The sequence below is a fragment of the Pelodiscus sinensis genome, chromosome 2 (assembly GCF_049634645.1).
Source record: "Pelodiscus sinensis isolate JC-2024 chromosome 2, ASM4963464v1, whole genome shotgun sequence".
NCBI classification, from domain to species: Eukaryota; Metazoa; Chordata; order Testudines; family Trionychidae; genus Pelodiscus; species Pelodiscus sinensis.
Window position 1 is genome coordinate 55,762,261 of NC_134712.1, and position 23,741 is coordinate 55,786,001.

Below are 23,741 nucleotides of genomic sequence, written 5' to 3' on the forward strand. Positions count from 1 at the left end.
ATTATTAATTATCCAGTAGTGCTGTAGGTGGTGTAATGTACTCTACAGATGAAAAAATTAAAAGCAAAATACCAGATTCCTGCTTCAAGGAACTTACAGTTTAAGGCTGCAAGCTATGTGGATGAAGAAGTTTCCCCCAAAATTTACCCTTGCAGAATCAGAATCTAAGTTAAATATAGTACAGTAAAGGATGACAAACATAGGTTGTATGGGAGGTGAGTAGGGGAAAGAAGAGGTTGCAAGAGTGAATGTGAGAGGTGTTTTTATATGCATCCTGTTTTGTTATACATATTTTTGTTTATCTTAATATGTTAATATAGCTCTTCTAGTTTGAAAGAGGAAGGTCAGGGTGATGGAGCAAAGGGGTGGTTAAATCTCTGTCACTTTTTTCAATCAAGTGGGGCGAGGTTTAGCATTAATATTTGTGCTATGCTTTTAGATCTGTTGATGGGTTAACATTACACATTTTAACTTTCCATTCAGAGGTTCTCTAGTCAGGAATAATTTGCCATTGGTAATAAAAGCTCCTTTTTATTTTATGTCCCTATATTTTGTATATTGCACAGACTAGCATCAGTATAGTCTGAACATTCAGATTATAAGGGGGACTAAAATTCTGCTTAAGTGAAGTAATCAGTTTGTTAGGTTGTATTTCTGTTTACATGTTTGTTAGTATATGAATTTCATTATTTCTTGGCAGTGCTCTTTGATATTGAAGGCTAAGGTAGAAGGAAAATAAATACATGGACATATGATGGGCTCCACTCTGAGGGCTATGCCTCATCCCCCATCTTTGTCACAAAGGTCTTAGCATGCAGTGCTGTGTTTGATCTTTTTCAGCCTCAAATAATTGATATGACCAAGCAACTTGTCAGTATTTATTATTATGGAAAAAACTTATTTATTTGAAATGATGGACATATTTCACTGAGCTTCTGGACATGTGGAAAACTTCATTCTTATAATTTTTTTTTTAAAAGCTCACTGAAAGTAATGGGATTATATACCCTTCAGTGGAAGAGACTGTAGAGTAGGAGGTCTCAGACTTCCAGCCCTCAGGCCAGTGCCAGTTGGAACGATTGCACACTATCCAGCCCGGGACTCCCAAGTGGCAGAGGCTGTCTCTTACTAGTTCTCCTAGCCCTGCCCCTTCCCACCATTTCCTCCCGCTCTCTCCCACATGCCACTCCATCCCTTGAGCACTGAGCTTTGGGATCACGGGGAGGGGGACCTGGTACTGTGTGGTGGCAACAGTCATACCATTCCGCACTCCTTGAGGGGAAACGTAGAGCAGTTTGGCGTGATTGTTGCTGCCACGCAATGCGAGGCCCTCTGTTGATCCACAAAGGTATGTGTTCAGGGGATGGGATGCCATGGTGTTGGAGAGGGCAGGGCGGGGCTTGGAGGCTGGTAATGGACAACTTCCTCTCTCGTGCCCGCTGGGAGTCTTGGTCCGGATTGTGCAATTGCTCTGGCCAGGGAGACCCCTGTGATAGACATAGATGAATCAAGGCTTTTAAAAAAGTTACTTTATATGTAAATGATACCAAATAAAAAACCCTATGAACACTAAATATGGTATGATAAACAAATACAATTTACTTGAATCTTTATTGCCCAGTTTTATACTCTTGGATTTCTTGGTAGCTGTGATACTACAGACTGATTTACTCATCATGATGATGAACAAAGTCAGTGCAAAGAGGGCTGGCCAGCATTATTACTTCAGGAAAACTTAAAAATGAAATGTTTTATTTTTTTCAGTACTGAATGCCCTCTTAGCCTGGGAGTACCCATCCCAATTTAGGTTTAATCTCTGACTTCTAATTTTGTTTTTTAATTCCTTAAAAAAAAAAAAAAAATCCAGGATTCAGGTGACTGAAGGCTTATGTTCAATGCATTTTGAAAAACAAAATTTAGAGCTTAATTTAATTATTTTTTATAACTGGTTCTTCTAATAAACCCACTGTGTTTGTATAAAACCTTTTTAAAATAAGTTTCCTGAAGGAACTTATAATAAAATGATCAAATCTAGCATGCAGTCATCCAAAGCTCCCATGTCACTCATTTGTCTGCTAGCCACAGTTCTTTCCTTGGCCCTGTCCTCTCTGCTTCTCCTACCTCCACTAATCAGCATGAATTAGGCCCAAAAATCACAATAATGTTGCTGTTTTGACTCCCCAGAACTGAAATCAGAGGGTTGTTTTGTAAAGAAACAAAAACAGACAGAAATGAACTTATCTTGTACCAAAACCTCCTCTTTCACTCTCTTCAAGATTAAAATAACCGTGTTCCTGCTACAAGAATAAACCTAAGAACACATTAGCTTCCTGACTATAGCAAAGGAAAATATAGGTGTACTTTTTAAAGAGCAGATATTTTAAAGGAATGAGTTTTCATTGCAGTATGATTATATATTTAACAGGAAACCAAGCTGCAATCTCACTCTTACTACTACTGATCCCTTGGTTTTCAGGAGTTCATTACTATAATGCTGTGTGTAAAATCTTGGCGCATATAGAATGATATCAATCTGTTTTGCTATTTGTCCATTGGTGCTCAGTGCTCAATAATTTACTGAGTTGAAATTTAAATGTAAAATCTCACATTAATGTAAAGCTAAAACTTTCATAACTTCACTTCTGCTTGCATTCTTTTTCATCTAACTAGTACTTTGTGAGGATGAGAGTGCCAGATTTTAGGCTTCTAATATTCCTAGCCTTTTCCACAAGATTCACATGTACAAACTCCAATTGAAATGTGTTTTACAGTAAGAAAAATTTATTTCATGTTTTCATAACTTGTTTCAAAATAATTCATCTTTGGGCTGAACGCAAGCATGGAATTTTTCAGGAGAGTTTTTTTTCCCCAATAGGAAATTCCTTCTGAAGACAGGAATAGACTGGAAGGTACTTCTCAACCTTAATTATATTGTTTACGGGGCAGAAGCACTTGTACATATAAAGAAAAATACATGAAGACCTATCCTGTCACCGTTATTCAGAAGTCTATGTAACTTATTTTGAAAGGTTTGTGCACAAAAGTAATAATGTGGCACCTGATTATGCAAAGCACTCTACAATTGAATGCAGAAGTCATACCGCACGGATTTGCTTGCAGGGCTGGGCTCTTCGTTTTGGGCATTTTTATTTTTTATACAAATCAGCAACTTTACTAATTTAGTAACAGTGCACATTTTTTTCTGATGATTGGATGCTGTTTAGGATTTCTTTTAAAATGCTGGAGCTATTGCTGCCAAACATGCCTGTTACATCACATACTAACATAATTTGACAACTGACAAAGGAAACATGCAAAGACTGACATCTGGCCAGACACCTTTAATTATTATGTTTTGATAAGCTTAACTTTTGTCCATAAATACATGTATTACATTGACATTTTGAATGCTGCTGGAGATAAAGGCCTGTCTACCTTTCTTTTATATCCCCTATGTTTAGTTGATTATAGCTCCCTCAGAAAATTCACTTGGAATTTAAATTGCTAGATAGAAACTAAAATATTGCCTAAAAGAATGACTGCAAGCGAGGTCAGTAAAATCCCACACACTTGAGTGGTGCTGAATGAGTCCAGTAGTGAGAATAAAGCGGCATTTTGAGCACACACAGAGCTTATTTTCCTTCATGTAAAAGTACAAGGATGTCATTTGGCCCTATTGTGGTGCCTCAGCTGCTTCTCCATTTAATGCATCACTAAGGAGTAAACAGAATAACGAACTCTATACTTTGCAGATAAAGGAGAAATGTATTCTCTGTTAAAATGTTTTTATCATTTTAAACTTTGCACAGACTCTTTTAGTGATTCTGGAGTTATTGGTTTTTATTTTGTAGCAAGATCGTAGAAGTAGTATGCTCCTGTCCAATGGTGCAAATGGGAAAAGGTCCGAACCCTGGTTCGCTCCTCTGCCTTAACCCTTTTGAAGTTCTGGTGGAATCAGACCCCAGGAAATACTCGAGCAGAACAGGGTTCTCTTCAGAAGCTGGCACAGTGCTGTTGAAATGATTCTGTGCCAGCCCAGCTTTAGCCTTGGGTGTTGTGGGCATATCAGGAGCTGCAAAGGTGCCTTAAAGTCAGCTTTGCCTCTGCACTGCCTAAAGAGGTGCAGTGGAACTGAGAGCCATGCTGTCTCCTCTAACCAGTTTACCATCTCATTTTAGTTATGACTCAGTGGTGAAGGCAAAGGACTGTGTGTATTTGTAACAAAAAGTCACAGAGGAAAACTGGCAGATGAAGTAGAAAGATTATGTGGATATTCAACAAAGGCTTGTGTACCACTTGATGAAGCAAAAATTTGTGGGTGTTTTTTAAGCAATAAATATAATTGTTGACTCATTTATGTATTTCCTTTTACTTAATGCGCTTCCTCCCCTCCACACATGCATTTTTGCTCCACCATGCTGTGTTCAGAACTGTGCGGTGAGTCCATGTAATTTTACTTCTGTAATCCTGTCCTTCCTTCTGACCTCTCCCTTCAGAGTTCTTGTTTCAAAAAGTGATAGAAGGTCTTCAAAGTCTGTAGCGATTTTTGAGAAATACTTTTTCTCTTTTAATCTGTGCATACTAGTTTGTAATGTACTTTGAAATTTATTTGGTTTTCATTGTTTAAAGTGCAAATGCAGTGCTGTTGTTTTTTAGCTCCGTTACGTTCCTTGCTCTCCCTCAGGCAATTTTATAAAAATTCTGTAGGGTCTTGTTTCTGCAAACATTCCAGAATTGGTAACAATGTATGTATAAATTTTAAAAAGTCCAAATGCTTTTCAATACTGTAATGAATGGGAAATTTTTCCAATCCCATATTGACCAATTCAGAGTTCTGGATTAATTTTAACCTAACATAGTTATGTAGATAAATTTAAGAAATTTTACTGATATGAAAAAAATAAAAAAAGAAACTTGAACTGAGAATCTATAAAAGTTGACTGCTTAAGATGCATGTTTGCTCAATACAGATGACAACTGAGTTTGGCAAAGAGTTGTTATAGCTTATTGATTAAGTTGTACACATAATAACTCATGTATTTGGCTGAATAAATATCACAGCATATTTTGTAACCCAAGATTTTTCTTTTAAAGTATTAAAATGTAACAGAATTTTTTTCATGATTTGGTTTAAATCAATAAGAGCTAGAAAATTCAGAATTAAGGTGTTACTCTTATTTTTTCATGCACATGTGTTTTAAAGATTGAAGCTCAAATCCTGATCCCATGGAATTCTTGGGCAAACTCCCATTGATTTCAGTCAGATCTGGATTTAGCCCTGAATTTCCTAGCTTTAGTTTAGTTTAAACCAAATATTGTGCATTATTTCATAGGGATGTAAAAGAGGAGTCAAATAGTCGACTCCCTGATAAGCCTAGGCTTATCAGGTAGTTGAGTTGACTACTCGCATTTCCCTCCCCCTTGCTGCCTCTATGTAAATTCCATCGACTACTTGATTAGCTGATTAATCACAATTTCACATCCCTATTATTTCAAAATAACTGAGTCTACAGTAAGTGTTTATACTACATGTTGAAATTTTCAGCATTTGGCAGCAGTAGGAGCTCAGGATAAAGGCCTAATTTTGTCCCTATATAAGTAAACAAAATTGTTGCTATAGACTTCAGTAGACTCAAGAACAGTGTACCTTTAATGCTGTACTTTATATTCAACAGAGTTCCACCATTACCCAAATGTTTAGTTATCTCTTAAAAGACAATAGTGAATGCTAATAAAATAGACATGGTTCTGGCTGGGAAAAAGGTTGAGTAGAATAAAGAAATAATTAACATAACTGCTTTCATAGTCAACATAAATTCATTTAGTCTATGCCAGTGTATTTTGTTACCATGTCCATTTTCTGTCTACCTACATTACGTCACTTGCACACTAGATTTTAAATGCTCTTGTGAAGGTATTGCTCTATTACTTTCAGTTCAGTAAGTACTCAGTTACACCTCATCAGCTCTCCTGGTCACGTCTCACAACAGTCACAGCCCCATTAGCAGAACAACTGATTTTTAAAGCTCAGTTCTCGTTCTCATACACTATATTAGTGATGTCAGGAGTTGATAGCAAGCCTGTCAATGAATGATGGTACAATAATTTAATTACTCCATGAGACAGCGATGAAGGGTTTGATTGCTTTCAAATACTAATCTCATTCTTTTACGTAGCTGTTGGCCATATATGTTAGACTGCCCCATTAAATATAATACTAGATAGGAGAAATATACCACTAAAACAGCTGGTACCAAATACATGAATGTCTGGACAGGAATAAGGTACTGGTTTCAGAAGCCTGGAAAACTAATCAAACTATTACTGGCTTAGACTAGTTTTTCCTCCTTTCAAAAGTAAGTAAAATTACAAATCTGTATAGGTCGTGGAGTAAGAACTTATTTCCTGCATTAGTTTTTTATCAAATATATATTGTACTTCCATTTTAAAACAAACTAAAAGCAACACTGAACAATGTAACGATCAGTTAGAGTTTTATCAGAATTCAATGCTTTGAGACTGTTGCAAATAACAAAAGAATTTTGGACCTTATATGGCATGGAACATGGCTTTTATTCTGTCAGTCCTAGAGCCTAGTACATCTTTAAAATTTAAGTTGACAAACTCTGTTCCCTGCCCCTCTGAGTACCATAACTGTGTCAATTTAGCCTCTACTGTAAAACACAACTAGATCAACCAAAGAATACTCCTGTTGACTTGGGGAGGTGAAGTTCCTAAAGTGTGTGTGTGAGGAGGGAGAGTGGAACTCCTTCTTTCCCTGTAAGTAGTGTTGCTTTGGAGTTATGCCACCATAACTATGGCATTGTAGTTATGCTGCTATAGTCTCTATAGCATAAATATGGCCTTAATACTCAGGACTGATATCAGCAACACTGCTTGGTGGTCAAGTAGTGAAATCAAAGTCAGAATAAAATCTTGTGTAGCCAAACATCTGTGTAATGATGAGACTTACGCTCTGAATTTATTTTTATCTTAATGAAATAAGTTTACTGTGTGCTGTGTTTGAATATCAGTGCAGACTGTGATAGATTAATTATTTTGCTGCTGTAAGCTCTGTAGTCTGTTTAAATGATCCTTACAGGAGGTAAATCTGAAGAGCCAATGAAAATGTTAATGCAGCAAATACGTGCAATAAAATTCTGATACCAATTTTATCACTTTCAATTTTGGTTGTAAAGTTGGTTGGTTCTTTCATTTTTCTTGTACTTATGGATTCTGAGGAGCATTTTTTTGGATAAAAACTATACATATTCATTGCTTGTTTTCAGCTAAAATTATGTTTTAGTTGGGATTTCTTTTCTTTGTAACAACATTCTAGAGCTCTGCAAATGCTAAAAGACTCCATGCAAATGATTTTTTTCATACAAAATCATTTACTCTAAAAGTCAATTAATTTGACAAAACATTAAAATTTGGCCATAATTTCAATAATTTGCTGTGTCGGCTTTATCAAACAAAATGTTTTGTTAAGACTTCCAATATTTTCTGCATGTCTGATGCACTTGGTTTTGAATTCAAGGAAAATTCTCAAGTTCTTTATGTATTGGATAAAAGATTAAATCTCTGTCTTTAGCACTCTGGTGTTTCTTTAAAGCTGCAAAAAACATATTTTAAAGAGTTTCCACTCTGTTTTATGGTGTGGAAATTCTGGTACTTACTAATACACAGGTTTTCAGTGGTTAGACTAATTAACACAAGTCAGATTCTAAATATACTGGAACAGGCTTTAGTAACTTCTTTTTCTTCCCTATTTGCTTTGTTTTGATACCTTGTGTATGTAATAGGCTTACCTAGCTTTCTTTGATTTTTTTTGAATGACTAGAAGCACCAGAATATTAAACTAAAAGCAAGTAAGAGATTTCAGAGAATACTGGCTATAGTAACATACCTGTGAATTCTGTATCGTGCACTCACTCTTTTTTCATGATATACTTAGGAAAAATCCTTGTTTTTGATCAATTGAAAACAGCCATGTGTTGAATCATTAAGTTTGATCAATATTTGTGAGAGGTCAATAATTCTGAACTCTGATGTCAGTCTTTAACCAGTTTCAGTGTATAAGCAGTTTGGTGCAGGTTGCTATCTCTTTTATAGGCAATGCTTGAAAGAATTATATCATGTGAGGGGCTGTGTGACAATCTTCTCTTTAACCTGGTGAGATGGATTAAAGGTGCATCCTCAGTCACACGAGGATTATTACTACATCACTGGGCTGCAATGGTGGCTCTGGCTCTTTGCAGTCCCATTGCATCAGATGTAGGGATGTCAAATCTCATTTACTCGGTTAAGCCGTTAAATGTAATTTTTAACCAGTTAACTGATTAAAGGGGAAGCATTTCAACCCAGCTGGGCTGGAGCGGCTCTCCCATCCTCTGTCCGGTTGGGGCTGCCTTCCCTTTACTGGGGACAGGGGCTGCTCCAGCTGGGCTGGAGCACTCGCACTCTGTGGCGGGCCCTATGGGGCAGGAGCAACCCCCTGTGTATGGTGGGCAGGGAGCTGCTCCAGTCCTCACTGCTTTACTAGAATCGGTAAGCCTCACCCGTTAAAGGTAAGACCTACTAGTTAACCAGTTATCCATTGACATCCCTAATCAGGTGTTGGACTGGTCCATCTCCTGTGGCTAGATGGAGTGCGCAAGCTGCTGCTTCTGTTCTGGTCTCTCCCGCTCATCTTTCTGCATTCCCATGCAGAGAACCTTTATGAAACACAATTCTGCACACTCCATTGCAGGGTTGTTTTGCATTGCCTCTCTGCAGCTTGGCTCATCTACCCAGTAGGTATCTGAGTTGGTTGGCTTATTAAAATTGTAATTTGGGACTAAGGCTGTGGGCAGAATGTGTTTCTTAATTATTAACATGCATGTAATGGTGCATTTTATTTGAAAATACCAACTATGGTATTTTGAGTTAAATTGGTATCATGATATGTAGTTTTTTAAAATTGATGAAATTAGCGTAACAAAATATTTTTCTTTAAAAAAAAAAAAAAAAAAAAAAAAAAAGAACCTTCTTGCTAGCCAGTCATGACTCTTCATCCATATTGAGAACATATAGCCACTCTCTCTTAAGAAAAAAATGAGAAATTCTAAATGCCAGCTTGCTGGTGATTTTTTTTTTTTAAGCACAGATTTCAGAATAATTTCTTTATATAATTTTACAAGCATAATCTGAGATTTGTGGATTCTGAATCAGTGTGACAGGACAATCTCTTCTAAGATTGTTATAGGGAGGAGGGTGAAAAATTATTCTCCTTAACCACTGAGGATAGGACAAGAAGCAATGGGTTTAAATTGCAACAAGGGAGGTTTAGGTTAGACATTAGGAAAAACTGTAAGGGTATTTAAGCACTAGAGTACATTGCCTAGGGAGGTTGTGGAATCTCTATCTGGAGACTTTTAAAAGCAGGTGAAACAAGCACCTGTCAGGATTGGTCTAGATCAGTGGTTCACAAACTTTTTGGCCCAGGCCCACATGGCTCAATGCAAACCTTTCTGTGAACCACCAGTTGCTAATGGAAACTTGCCATTAATTACATAATGTGCCATTTTGCTAGTGCTGCAGCTAGGGAGACTTTCTCATGTTACTTTGTCAAACTTCATTTTAAATCAAATATTAATTTATGTCCAATGTAAAAGGTTTCAATGTTTTCTTTATTTATGGCAGGGGTGGGGAACCTTTCTTGGATCGGGGGCTCACTTCTCTGGCGCTCTAGCCACATGGGCCAAGGGGGACTGAGAAGAGGGAAGCCTGAGGTTCAGCGCTTCCCACGGGCTAGATTTACTGTTCAGGAGTTCAGGGGTGGGGACAAAAATTAGGGGTTCAGTGTGCAGGAGAGGGCTGCCAGCAAGTGGGATATGGATGGGGGTGCAGGATCCATATACTGCACGAGGTGGGGTGTAAAAGGGGGTGAGGTCTGGGGGGAGGTAGGTAGCAGTTTGCGAGTAGGGTATCTGGCCGGGGGAAGGGTGGTGCAGTACAAGGGAAGGTGCAGTGTGTGGCCAGGAGGAAGGGTACAGGAGCAGGGTGGGGGTAAGGTGTCTGGCCAGGGCAGAGGGCGCAAGAATGGGCTGGAGGTGCAGAGTCTGGGCATGGGGGGGAGGGGCACTTATTTGCTTTCACCCCATGCTGCTCCCAGGCATTGTGTCCCAGGCATGGTCTCCCTCTGCTCCCATTGGCCGGATTCTGGCCAGTGGGGAGCAGAGGAGAAAGCTTCCAGGCAGTATGTCCATGCACTGCTGTTTTTCCAGTAAGGGGGAGGGGCACAGTTAGCAGCAGTGCATAGAGCCACTTCTGGCTCCTCTTCTTCCCCGTGAGCTTGCCTCTCTCCCCCGCCCCCTCCTCCCTGGGGGAAGGCAGAGCTGGTGCTCCAGCTTTGTAAAGGGAAAGCTCAAGGCTGGAGTGCCAGCGCAGGCTCCCTGCTGTGGAGAAGGAGGGCGGGGGAGCTGAGCTCAAGCCGTGGACCACGTGGAAGGCACAGTTTGAAAACCACTTGTCTAGATAATATTTAGTCCTGCAGTGAGTCCAGGGAACTAGATTCGATGGCCTCTAGAAGTTACTTTCAGTTCTATGATTCTAGGTGTAATCTTACCTCTCAATGTGGATTGTACACCCATTTCAAGTTAGCACCTAAAGAGAGAACCAGCTTGAAAACCCTATTTTAGAATTTGTCTGTAAAGAGGTAATGCAAAATCAAGTTATGGCGAGCTCATTGTTTTTAATAGGAGTATAAACTGTGATTGTCAGCATCATTGTCAACGTTGGAATGACTACTACTAGAAGCCAAGACTTAAGGTGCACTGGGAATGGCTCCAGATATCACATAGGTTTTTAGCATGCAAAATTATGTAAATACTTGTCTGTCATGATGTCAATCCCTCGTTTGTTTCTGTTTGCTGACTTGTACAGTCTTCAGAGGAAATTAAGAGGGGGGTTGTGAAATCTCCATCACTGGAGATATTTAAGAGCAGGTTAGATAGACACCTGTCAGGGAAGATCTAGACAGTGCTTAGTCCTGCCATGAGGGCAGGAGACTGGACTCGACCTTTCGAGGTCCTTTCCAGTTCTAGTGTTCTATGAAATTACCCTTTTATTCTCTCCTGAAAAGAGCTCCTTAATAAAGTGAAAGATCTTTTTACTCTTATTTGCTTCTTTCTCAAACACAGTTTTAGGTTTCAATATAACTGCTTTCCACTGCCAAAGCTAATAAACAATCTCCTCCGGTATTCTTAATTACTTGTGGAAAATTTTTTACCCATAACGAGGTGCTCATGCAATGATGGCCACACCTCCTACTGGATGCTCTCTCAGGTCTAAGACCTCCTCTTGTGGTCTCTCTCCCCCATCATCCTCTTTCTCACTCTGTAGCCTTTCTCTCACTCCAAGAGCTGCAGCTTTCTACCCTTCTGGAATAGACAGTCACACTGAACCTGCTGTTTGGACAGTGCCATTTTGTCAGTGGCTAGTAGGGAAACTCGAGCCCACCCATTACTCCAGGGTCCAGCCAGGTGACCCCACAATAATACAGACAATATCTGTTCAGTCCTCGATTTTGCTGCTGTGTTCCTGGGCTGCTTTCTACTCCTCTCCTACAGGCTTCCTTCTCCTCTTGCCTCTGCCCTCTCTTCTGGGTGCCCCCTTCCTTCAGGGCCAGCATCCTCCTCTCTCCCTGGGTTCCTTCCTTCCCTCTCTAATGCACTAAGGGCTTCCTCACTGCCACAATTTCTGTTGCCAATATCCTGGCTTTATATTGTCTCAGTCCACTGCAGCTTAGATGCTTTTATCCTTGGATCAAGGGTTGCTCCTTCAGTCCAATCCCCTTATGTGTGGCCTACCACACTAACTGAACTTTTCTCGTTGTCTTCGTTGCTTCTGGGCTGTTATGGAGCCCATCACTGTCTATACTTATAACATACTTTTAACGTCCTTTACAAATCTCATTATTATAAAACAGAGTAACAACAGGCAATTTCTATCCCAGTTTTACAGATGAGAAACGCGTGAGACAGAGGTCAGTTTTTCAACCAGGATTAGAATTCAAGAATTGCTAGATGTTGGTTCAGTTCACCATCCCCTACAACAGTGGTCTCCAAACTTTTTAAGCACGAGATCACTTTTTGAATTTAAGTGCAATCCAGGATCTACCTCAAACCCAAATACCCTTGCCCCGCCTCCTTTGTGCCCCTTCTCCAAGGCCGTGCCCCTGCTCACTCCGTCCTTCCTCCCTCCCTCTGGCAGGAGCAGTGGGTTGGGGCACAGGCTCTGGTCTTGGGCTAAGGGATTTGGAGTGTGAGGGGGGCTCTGAGCTGACTTGGGATGCAGGAGGGGGTTCATGACCGGGGCAGGGGATCAGAGCTGGCTCTAACTGGACACTGCTTACCCCAGGTGGATCCTGGGGGGTGGTGCAGTGGGGCTAAGGCAGGCTCACCTGTGCCCTGTGGCCCTGCACCACTCTCAAAAGCAGCCAGCAAACTCCCTTCATCCCAAGCTCTGTTGTGCCCCCCCTCTCATTCTGTGGAGATAGAATAGAGAGTGGGAGAGGGGGCACCCTGATATCAGCACCCTCTCCTTTTCCCGTCCCTGTTCTGTGCCGTAAGCAGGATGCTCCTGGGGATGGGTAGTTCCAAGGCAAAGGGCAGGAGATGCACCGCAGCACAGAGAGGGGCAGCTGAAATGCTGTGCTTGATAGCATCTTGCCAAAGCAGTCAGGATCACCTATCACAGGGTCCAGGATCTACCAGTAGATCCCAGTCTACTGGCTGGTGACTACTGCCCTACAGTATGCAACCTCTGCAGGCTTTTTGATCTTGCAAGTACTTAGCAACTCCTGCCATTTCCCTATGTGAATTCCAGATACCACCACGTTTCATGTATCTCTTTGGAAAGTGCTTCCTTTGGAAGACTGTAGCTTCTTTGCTCTGTATTCTGTTGTTTGGGAAATTTTTTTATGTTCTGAACATAAGAACGGCCGTACTGGGTCAGACCAAAGGTCCATCTAGCCCAGTAGCCTGTCTGCTGACAGTGGCCAGCACCAGGTGCTCCAGAGAGGGTGGACCGAAACAGAAACCATGTTGACTTTTGTCCAACAAATTACGTTCTTCTACATGCCTCACAATTTTATTCTTTACTGTCGTTTCGACTAATTTTCCCGGTACTGAAGTTAGACTTACCGGTCTGTAATTGCCAGGATTGTCTCTAGAGCCCCTTTTAAATATTGGTGTCACATTGACTACCTTCCAGTCATTAGGTACGGAAGCCGATTTAAAGGATAGGTTACAAACCACAGATAATAGTTCAGCAATTTCCCATTTGAGTTCTTTTAGAACCCTTGGATGAATGCCATCTGGTCCTGGAGATTTGTTAACATTAAGTTTTTCTATTTGTTCCAAAACCTCCTCCAATGACACTTCAATCCGGGACAGTTCCTCAGATTCATCACTCACAAAGGACGGTGCAGATTTGGGAATCTCCTTAACATCCTCAGCCGTGAAGACTGAAGCAAAGAAATCATTTAGTTTCTCCGCAATGGCTTTATCGTCCTTGATTGCTCCTTTTATATCTCAATCATCTAGGGGACCCACAGGCTTTTTAGCAGGCTTCCTACTTCTAATGTACTTAAAAAATGTTTTGGTATTTCTTTTTGAGTTTTTGGCTAGCTGTTCCTCAATCTTTTTTTGCCTTTCTTATTACATTTTTTTAAGCACATGAATTTTGCACATGTGCTTATTTGAGGGTCTCATTTTCTTAATATTAACATATATGGCATGGCAAACAAATATTTCCATGTGGCATTGAAAATCTTGGATACAAAATAGTTCGTAAATCACAACAACCACCATTAAATACTACAAAACTTTAGTTCTACAAATAGCCCCTGATAGACTAAATGTTACTTTGTACATGGTCTATTATTGATTCCTGCATTTAAATATGTACTATTCTTATCCTGTGAAAAGTATCGCCATGTAAAAGTGTGCATTTTTGTATGGTCTTTTTGAGTGATATTAACTTCTATTTTGATACGTATTTTGAAACCTCTTTTCTGGTTTGCCATGCGTATAAAATTGGTCAATTCTAAAGTAGAAATAGTGTTTACAATCTGATTCTGCATGTCAGGATGTAAGAAATACACTCTGCTCTTATATTTCTTATCCGCTAGCTCTCATTCAATTCTCTACAATTTCTGAATCATGCTTGAATCTTCAGTGATTGGGAAGGGAAGGACTTTTACGTGCTTTAGGCACAGGATACCCGGAAAAAGGATGATCATCATGGTAAAAGTGTAACTAGCTCTGTTATCTGCTAACAAAATGTTAGTTACATCACAGGACAAAATGTAACTTTTGAGCTGTTTACTGTGTTTTTTAGACAATGTGTGAGCTGCTGGAGCAGATACACTGGTAATAGTAGAGTGTGCTGAACAGGATTACACATAGCTTGGAACTTTGTACCTTGAAAATGTTTACTAACCTGTAGCCATTATAATTACAAATATTTTAACTAAAGAAACTGAAAAAGTTACTAGTGGAAGAAAATAATTGCTTTGCTGAAATAAAACATTTTCTGATATTTTGTATGTTGTTTAAACAAAAATGTTTCTTTTAATAATATATGGTTTTATTTCAGATCTAAACACAAGATTTTATACAGATATATTTATCAAAATATTTGGTGCAATAATTCATCAAGAGGTCTCACAGGTTAATAGGTAACAGATTGAACTTTTTGCGTCTGGCACACTCTGGTCCAGCAACATCCATAGTCTTGCATGATTTTAGTTAGCCAGATATTTATGTGGGTGTGGCCAAGTTTCATGTGGTCCCTTAAAGTTTGTTTACACCTCCCAGGCCTGGCTCTCAATGTTCAGTGCTGTTATTTTATCTCTGATTTACCTCAAATGTCTTCTAAGAGCCCGGTAAGCAGTGGAAGCATTGGTAATGTTGCTAGACTTTATTGATCGCCTGAGGTTGGGCAAATTTTCTGGCTTGACACCACTCAGGTCCTAAAGATGCCGGATTAGAGAGCTTCATCCTGTACAAATTTATATGTGCTGAACATGTTCAGAAGTGCAGTAAAATGTTATAACAGAAATAGAGCTGCATCAAGTAAGCAAATATGTTCATGATTTTATCCTGTAAATACTGGTTTTTCCCTATGCAAAAGCAACTTGGAATATACAAGATTGTCACTAACTCTGTGTCTGTCTTTGTAAAGCAAGTATTGACTTGTCAGAGTAACAGAATGAAAAATGAACTCTTTCTGTAGCAGTAGGTCTAGAAGTGTATCTCTGAGGTGAAAAGTTATTTGTGAGGGCACAGTAGCTTCATAGAAAGGTAGGGCTTGCATTAACATCACTTATGTTCCTGTGAAGTTGTGTAGGTTTAGTAGAATGGGGGTTGTTTGTCCTGACAAAAGTGTCCATGCATACCAGTAAGCTTACACAGTTGGTTAAGGAATGGGCAAATGTATCCTTACTGGGGCCAGCAAATATGTGGGGGTGTGTGTGTGGTGCTTGCTGTTTGACTGAAAGATACTCTGTGGTCTGTTTGGAGGACTGAGTGCTGAGGCTAGCAGCCTAATTGGCAAGGTTGACAGCTTGTCTAACAAGACTTGGACCTCTAATCCCTTTAGCACTATCAGCCCTTAATCAGAGGGCAGGGCTACTCAGGAGGACCAGGGCTTTAAAAAGCTTGCTTCTGAGCATCCAAGGGAGTTTTGCGAGGGAGTTAAGAGGGGAGATAGATGCGCTTAACATTTTTAAAAGATGTGGTGTCCAACTATTTCATAGCAAACTAGTCACGCACAACCAGACAAATAGCCACATGTGGCTAGTGGCTAGCGTGTTGGACACCCTGGCTTTAAAGTTTTTAAACTTAAAACCAAAATCACCTGTTTTAAAAAAAAATCCACCAAGAAAGTAACAAGCTCCAGGAGTTTAAAAAAAAAATGCAAGCAGAAGCCCAGCAACAGAGTGAGAGCCATCCAGTTTATTGCACCCAGTGTTGCATGTATGATTACGTGCCCTATGGGCAGGTGGTATATGTGTGCATTCAGTGCACGTTGCTCTTGGCCCTTAGAGACCATGTATGGGCTTTTGAGACCAGAATGGCTGAATTGGATAAGTTAAGTGAGATGGAGGTACATAGATGAGACTTTCTGGGACACAGTAGAATGGTCTCACTTCTGGTCAGACAGTTTCTGTGCTGTACAGGATGGTCAAAGTCTCAGGGAAGGAGAGCATCCAACTGGAGTAGAGGGAAATGATTCCATAGTTGAGACCTCCTTGTAGATGACATCATGGTATTCTCTCACTGAGGGTACCTCTCCAGGTAAGGGAACTCCAGTTCCCTTAGGAAGACACAGGTATTAGTAATGGGGGATTCAGTCATTAGAAACATAGCTGGATTTGCGGTGACCAGGAGAACCACATGGTGACTCACCTGCCTATAGTGAAGGTTACATAACTCTCAAGCCATTTTAGATTAACTTGTGTACTTCTGGGGAAAAGTTGGCCGTTATGGTACATGTAGGTACCAGTGACGTAGGGAAGGATAGGAGAGACATTCTGGAAGCCAAATTTAGGCTGCTATGTAAGAGACTGAAGTCCAGGACATCCATGGTAGCATTATTTGAAATGCTTCCAGATCTGTGTGCAGGGCCAATTAGAGAGGCAGAACTGTGTGTGGGGCGGGTCTCAATGTGTGGATGAGATGATGGACTAGGGGAGGAGGGCTTTAGATTTATGAGAACTAGGGAAACTTCTGGGAAAAGGGGAGCCTATGTAGGAAGCGTGGACTCCACCTAAACTAAAATGGAACTAGATTGCTGGCATTTAAAATTTAAAAAGTCATAGAAGCAGTTTTTAAACTGAGGGCTGGGGGAAGGCAGACTGGTGTGCAGGAGCATGTGGAATGGACAGACTAATCTTAGAGGATCTATGGAGATTTTGAATTTGCTAGTAAGGAGTGGATGAAAGATGATAAAATATGGGTAAGATCTGATGAGAAACAGTCAAATGAAAAAGAATCCCTTTCAATAACATCATGCAGTGGTAGACAGCTAAATGGTGGCAAATTTTTAAAGTGATTATATACAAATGCTAGAAGTCTAAATAATAAAATGGGTGAACTAGAGTCCCTTGTCTTAAAGGAGGATATTGATATAATGGGCTTTACAGAAACTTGGTGTAATGAAGATAGTCAATGTGACAGTGATACCAGAATACAAAATATATTGGAAAGATAGAACAGGTTGTGCTGGTGGGGGGTGGCACTATATGTGAAAGAAAGCATAGAATCAAATGAAGTAAAAAACTTAAATGAACAAAACTGTTCTATAGAATCTTTATGGATAGTAATTCCATCCTGTAATAATAAGACTATAGCAGATGAGGTATATTGCTTACCACCTGACCAGGATGGTGGTAGTGACTGTGAAATACACACCGACGCTCTCCCCCCCCCCCCCCCCCCGCCTTCTCCAGCCCAGCTGGAATCGGCCCCATGTGGGGACCATGGGAAACCATGGAGAGGTACAATCTCACCTCTTACACACCACCACTCCTACTCCTGCGTATGGGCCTGTCTCCTAATTTTGCCACAGAAAAATCATCATAGCTTCTGGGGCTGTCTACACTACAGGTTTTTCTGGGATATCGGAGGTATCCAGAAAACTCTGCCGCATCCAGGAAATGCATCTGCTCTTCTGCTTTTTTTGCGGAAGAGCAGGTGCACTCTTTCAGAAGCCCTGTCTTCCTCCTTCCATGAGGAAGAAGAGCTCTTCAGAAAAAGAAGGCATTTCTGAAAAAACTATCAGATAAAGGTGTGCAATTTGCATACTTTTTTCTGATACACCCAGGCTATGTCTATACTACACTGATGTAAGAGGGATGCTATTTGGGGATATTTTAAAGAAATTTGTTCCCCAGGTGAAAAATGGAAAGTGTGCCAAGTGTAAGAAAGAGATGCAGGGCCTAGCTGCAAGAGTGAAATATCACAAAGAAAACTGTTTGTTGTGAGAAGATAATGTGATTATTAGGGATGTTAGCAATTAATTGAATAATTGTGTAACTGCACATGATTATTTGATTGTCCCTGGGGACGGCAGCTGGCCGTGTCCAGACTCAGGGGTTTTTTCGGGAAAAGTAGCCTTTTCCCAAAAAAACTTCCCCTGCGTCCAGACTCAAGCCGCGTTCTTTCGAAATTATTTCGAAAGAACGCGGCTTTTCTTTCGATGGTGGTAAACCTCGTTTCACGAGGAAGAACGCCTTCTTTCGAAAGTTCCTCTTTCGAAAGAAGGCGTTCTACAATGTAAAGAGGCCGTCTTCGAAAGAGAGCATCCAGACTCGCTGGGTGCTCTCTTTCGAAAAAGCGGATTTCCTCTATCGAAAGATCCGCCTGCAGTCTAGACGCGATCTTTCGAAAGAGGCTCTTTCGAAAGAAGCCTGCAGTCTAGACATAGCCCTGGGGAGCCCCTGCCCACTGCGACATTGCGCTGCTGCCTCTGTTTTAAAACTGGCTCCCTGCATAGACTGACTCCCACCTGCCACCTCGCACTGCTGCCTCCGCAGCTCAAGAAGGCAGCAGCCCTGTCCGTCAGTGGGGGGGGAGGGGGGCGCACGAGAGCATGCAGACAGAAGTTGCAACAGCAACCCATGGAGCAGCCTCTGTCTGTGGCAAGCCTCCCCTGCCCTCCCCTGTGGGCAGCAGCAAGGGGGGCAGGTGGCTCTGTGGAACCAGCACATTCAGATAGCAGTCTTGAATGCCTGCTCCCTGCATGTATTGGCTCCTGCCTGGCCTCCCTCCCTTGATAGGCAGCAGCATGGGGGAGGGGGTGGCAAGGGAGAGACAAACTGCTGTGAGCTGATATGCGCAGGGAGCTGGCTTGAAATCCAGCTCCCTGTGTGTATTGGATCCTGCCTGACCCCCTTACCCTCTGAACTGCTGCCTCTCTATCAGAAGCAGCAGTGCAAGGGAGGGCACTGGCTCTAGCCTCCCTTCCCCCTCTTCCCCCTTTGCTGCCTCTGATACAGGCTTATGAGTTAATATGTAGTCGACTACACATTGACATTCCTAGTGTATATGTCTTCAGAACAATGTGGATAAATTGGGTAGTAACTTAAATAATTCACTTTGCAATGCATCTTTCTTCTCTCCTATGCCTTTAAGTATGATTTAACACACAAATTCCCAAACTGCTATGCTTGATGCTTTAGCTTAACTAATCCTAATGGCATGTTTAGTTAACTAGGTTAGAATCTATCACCAAGGTATACAGTATCTGTCACCAAAGTATACAGCAAAGAAAGTTGCAGTAAGAGCAATCTAGAGTTGCCAGTTACCACTGAAAGTCATTTTCTTATTTTATACTGCATAATACATGTCCCTTATTTTGGAACATCATGGCTACAGACCATAATGGGGATGCCATAAGTCTGTTCCTTATTTTACTTAAGCATAACTCAGCTTTTCCAAGGGAATCCCATTCTACGCTTGTTTTCACAAAAAACAGGAGTGTCAGTGAATTCAGCGGGACTTACTCCAAAATTAAGTGCCCAGATACCTAACTTCCGAAGAAGATAATGCTGCCATGCCATGGGCATTTCAAATTCACACCTCAGTTATGCCAGTCATCATAAATTTCAGGGCTGTAGCAAAACCATAAAATCAGTACATGTTTACTGATGATATTTTGAACACAGTCACTCTCCTGATTGTAAATCATTAGCCAGGCACCTTGAAACAGAGTTCCTTCAGTTGCTGAGCCAACTTTTCACAGCAGCAGCTTCCTCTGCAGGCGCAGAATATTGTCATCATTTGGTATTATTTACACAAATCTAAGAAATTGACCGGGAGTTGAAAAAGCAGAAAAACTCGTATTTCTGTTTCAGTCTATGAATCAAAACGATGGTGGGAGTAGGGAAGGTGAGAGCTAGTTGTAGAAGTTTTAAGGACTTCGTACGTTTAGTGTTCTGAAGACTTGTCTGTTAGAGTTGTTAAAACTTGAAATTAAAAAAAAATTAAAAACAGCCATAAGCCAACAACTCAGGAGCCTACTGCTGTTGCAAATGTGAAACATTTATACAACATTTAAGATTTAGTTTAATGAAAGTACTGTTGTGTTTGTGTGTGTGATTTATCCATTACCATTCTTAATGTACTGCTGCTGCATTCTTAATGTAGTGCTGCTGCATCTGCAGCTAGAAACAGATAAAGAATATTAATTTAGGAAATAATACATAATAAAAATAAGTTATCTACAAAAATTACTCACAACATATAATCTTAATTGTTGCAAAATGTTTTACTGAGTTGTAAATTAACATGTTTTAGTGATCAGATTTACACCATTGCTTAAGAAGTATGTGAAGAAGTATCAGTGGAAAACTTGATTTAAATAAATTATTTTTCATGGTGATATGAGTTATTATTTAAACCAGTGATTTAAATCAATACACCCTGCATTCACTCAAGTTCTCAAGGAACTGAAATGTAAAATTGTAAAATTACTAACTCTGAATTGTAACCTATACTTTAAAATCAGCTTCTGTACCAAATGACTGGAGAATAGCTCATGTGATGCCTAATTTTAAAAGGGTTCTAGACATGATCCTGGCAATTACAGGATGGCAAGTCCTAACTTCAGTACTGGCCAAACTGATTGAAACAAGAGATGTGAAAGTGCAATAGTGTAAACAGTTAACCGATGACTCTGGGCTCAAATGTTCACAGTTTCACACAGGCTCCCAGTATGCATGGGGAGCTGTCTTAAAAACTGGCTTCTAGTGCACATCAGCTTCTGAGGAGCCACCCCACTTTGCTGCCTCTGATATTTTTAGCAGTTTCATGGTTACTTAAGTACACACATTTTTATCACCCCAAGTTGAAACAGTAGTAAAGAACAGAATTGTCAGACACACATATGAATATAATTTGTTGGGGAAATAATTAACATGGCTTTTGTGAGGAGAAATCATGCCTCGCTAATTTACTAGAATTCTTTGAGGGGATAACAGGGATGTGGACAGGGAGGATCCAGTGGAAATAGCATTCTTAGATTTCCAGAAAGCCTTTGAAAGATCCCTCGTCAAAGGCTCCTACGTAAAGGAAGCTGTCATGAGATACGATAGAGAGCCCTCTCATGGACTGATAATTGGTTAAAAGATAGGAAACAAAGGCTATGTCTAGTTATTTCTTTCATTCTGGAAACTGACTATTTATTCATACCCTTTTGCTATGTCTAGAATACACAATTTAGTCAGAAAAACGGCCGTTTTTCCAAACAACTTAAGTCCATACTGCAAGCGTGTTCTTTCAACAGTAAATCGAAAGAACAGAGGGCTTTTTGCGCAAGACCTCTTTCGCAAAAAGGGGTGTGTGGACAGGGAAGAAGCTTTTTCCAGAAGAGGTCTTCCGAAAAAACTTCTTGCGTATGAGCATCCACACTGCAAAAACACATTAAAAAAGTGATGCGCTTTTTGAAAGATCTTGCACATAAGCAGTGATTGCTATGGACAGAATGACCACCAGGGCACCTGATTTTTCCTCTTCTTCCAAAAAAACTCCCTCTTCCCCGTCCACACACCCCTTTTTGCGAAAGAACTCTTGCACAAAAAGCCCTCTGTTCTTTCGATTTACTGTTGAAAGAACACGCTTGCAGTATGGACTTAAGTTGTTTGGAAAAGCGGCCGTTTTTCTGACTAAATTTGTGTATTCTAGACCTAGCAAAAGGGTATGAATAAATAGTCAGTTTCCAGAATGGAAAGAAATAACTAGTAGTGTCCCTCAGTGGTCTGTGCTGGGACTGATCCCAATAAACATATTTATAAATTATCTGGAGAAAGGGGTAATCCAGGGGTGGGGACTTTTTTTTTTTTTTTTTTTAAATATATTCAGTGGCCCCTGACTCACAGGAAAATCAGTCGGGCTGCACAAACCCAGCACCTTGCTGATGGGCCCTCAGCTGGGAAGCAGAAAAACACTCCCCGCATTCCCATCACGCACCAATTCCTAGGGAGGCCCAAGATAGTAGATTCCCCCCCCCCATGTTTTTGGGTAGGGTCAGTAATGAGGGGTTCAGTGAATGGGAGGGGACTGCCAGGAAGCAGATTTGAGGTGTGGGAGCTGGGTGGAAGGGAGGGTGCAGGGATGGGTTGAGGGTTGGTAGGTCTGGGAGGATAGTAGGGTGCCAGGATCAGAGTAGACTGCAGGCTCTGGGCAGGAAGTTGAGTGCAGGGGTTGGGTGGGAGTTAGGGGACTGTCTGGGAGGTAGGGTGCAGGAGTCGGGGGACTGGGCAGGATGGGGAGGGCTCAGGGCTGGAGCACCAACACTGGTTCCCCCGTGCTGGATCCAGGCAAGCGGGGGGCCACATCTGTCTCTGCTCAAAATAGTTAAGTCCAAAGCAGATTGTGAAGAGCTTCAAAAGTATCTCTCAAAACTGAGTCACTGGGCAACAAAATGGCAGATCAATTTTAATGTTGTTAAATGCAAAATAATGCATATTGGAAAGCATAATCCCAATTATACATAAATTATGGGACCTAAATTAGTTTTTACCACTCAGAGAGATCTTGGAGTCACTGTAGATAGCTCTCTGAAAATAGTCACTCATTGTTCAGCAGCAGTCTCAAAAAAGCAAACAATATTAGGAATCATTGAAAAAGGGATACATAGTAAGACAGAAAATATATTACTGCCTCTGTTTAGGGCCATGGTATGCCCATATCTTATACTGTGTGCAGATGTGGTTGCCTCATCTCAAAAAAGACATGTTGGAATTGGAAAAGGATCAGAAAAGGTCAACAAAAATTACTGGTAGTATGGCATAGGCACCATCTGAAGAGAATTTAATAAGACTGGAACTTTTCATCTTGGAAAAGAGACATCTAGGGGGTATAGTAGAGTTCTATATAATCATGACTGGTATGGAGAAGCTAAGTAAGTGTTGTTTATGCCTTCTCATAACACAAGAACTAGGGGTCATCAAATGAAATTAATAGGTAGCAGGTTTAAAACAAAAGAAAGCATTTTTTTCACACAATGCCCAGTCAGCCTGTGGAACTCCCTGACGGAGGATGTTCTGAAGGCCAAGACTTTAACAAGGTTCAAAAAAGAACTAGAAAAATTCATGGAGCATAGGTCCATCAATGGCTGCTACCCAGAATGGGCAGGGATGGTGTCCCTACCATGTTTGTCAGGGCTGGGAATGGATGACAGAGAATGGATCACTTAATGAATATCTGTTCTGTTCGTTCTCTCTGGAGCACCTGGTATTGGCCACTGTTAGAAAAAGGGATACTGGGCTAGATGGATCTTTGGTCTGACCCAATATGGCCATTCTTATGTTAAATATCCTGCATATAGAAGAGGGAATCTCAGACTTTGGGTATGTCTGCAACCAGCAGCAATGAGCCTCCTCAACATGGGTCAACAGATATAGATTAGTGGTGCCACACTGCAACTTCAGCGCATTGTTTGCATAGCTATTTTTAGAGGGCTAGTGGGAGCTCCATTGACTCAAGTCTGTCAACCTGGGCTGCGGGTTTGCTGAGGAGAGCTGTTTGGGGTATTAAAAATAAGACTAGCATCTCTAAAACAATGCAGTTCTTGCTGACATGTGAATTGCAGATTGCTAGCTATCATTGGATGTTTCACCTCAAGGAGAGCAATTAGGTTTGGGTCCGTGTGACAGTCAGGATTTCAGTTGACAGTGTGTCAGGGGTTAT

At 40.8% G+C, this 23,741-nt stretch overlaps 1 protein-coding gene across 14 annotated transcripts in view; it reads left to right on the forward strand.

Moving 5' to 3' along the window:
* The window catches only part of NCOA2 (nuclear receptor coactivator 2), a 271,603-nt gene that overhangs the window by 34,813 nt on the left and 213,049 nt on the right, over positions 1-23,741 (forward strand). For 3 of the 14 annotated variants that reach the window (XM_075920547.1, XM_075920544.1, XM_075920548.1), the window contains exon 3: positions 2,876-2,909. The exons of 10 other annotated variants lie outside the window; for them this stretch is intronic. The gene's annotated coding sequence lies outside the window, so the exon portion shown is untranslated. Of the gene's footprint in view, positions 1-2,875; positions 2,910-3,009; positions 3,030-23,741 lie in introns of those variants that run through there. One more of the 14 variants, XM_075920543.1, reaches the window with a different exon arrangement.